Source organism: Chrysochloris asiatica, unplaced genomic scaffold (assembly GCF_000296735.1).
Source record: "Chrysochloris asiatica unplaced genomic scaffold, ChrAsi1.0 scaffold00118, whole genome shotgun sequence".
In the NCBI taxonomy this organism is placed as follows: Eukaryota; Metazoa; Chordata; class Mammalia; order Afrosoricida; family Chrysochloridae; genus Chrysochloris; species Chrysochloris asiatica.
Window position 1 is genome coordinate 9136388 of NW_006408636.1, and position 882 is coordinate 9137269.

Genomic DNA, 882 nt, shown 5'->3' on the forward strand with positions numbered 1-882 from the left:
GTAATTGAAAGATTCTCTTGGCAGATTATTGAATGTTGCAGAAAGCATCAAGAGAAGATGGAAGGAGACTCCTGGCTTCTCTGCAGCCTTATCCTGTGTGCCACCATCGCCATCATCCTGGGCGCCGCTCTCCAACGCTGTGCTGCAGACACAGACGCAGCCGCAGCAGCCCGGGCCGGCCCTTGAGGCCTTCTGCACTCCTCCAGGGTTCCTGGCCCCATCGCCACTATCCAGTCAGTTTGCTGCTACTCCCATGGTTCTCATGAGACAGATGAGGAGTTTGATGCTCACTGGGTGACTACTTCAACAAGTCAAATGTCAATGCCTGGGAATTACGTAAAGGGATGAACAGGCTTGTTGGCTATGATCTGGTTCCAGAACCCCAAATCATCAATGCTGCTTTGCGGGCATGCAGACGGTTAAATGATTTTGCTAGTGTTGTTCCTATCCTACAGGTTGTTAAGGACAAAGCAGAAGCTCATAAGGAATTCTACCCCTATGTCATCCAGGAACTTAGACCAACTTTAAATGAATTGGGGATTTCCACTCCAGAGGGATTGGGCCAAGGCCCAGTGTAAACTCTACCAGATGGACTTCTCAAAGATTTATTGGTATTGCTACTTGATTGTAAACAGTCACCTGGGAATACTGATGATAACATATTACCTTATTTGAACAAGTTTTCCTTCATTGAGTACCAAACTATGTAATGGCAATTTGGGCCTTAATATAAGGGAGACGAGTTGAACTAAAAAAAAAAAGTAGATTGAAGGAATACACAGAATCACTGTATCAATAGGAAATAATAAATGTTCAACCATTTCTAAAGGTAGCATATGATCAAGAGCCAATGATACTGAAGGAGGAAGTCCAAGGTGCATT

General features: G+C 44.6%; 1 pseudogene; it reads left to right on the forward strand.

Annotated features, from left to right (window-relative positions):
* The first annotated feature begins 57 nt into the window (after window positions 1-57).
* LOC102823862 lies at window positions 58-578 on the forward strand (annotated as a pseudogene).
* Window positions 579-882: the final 304 nt, after the last annotated feature.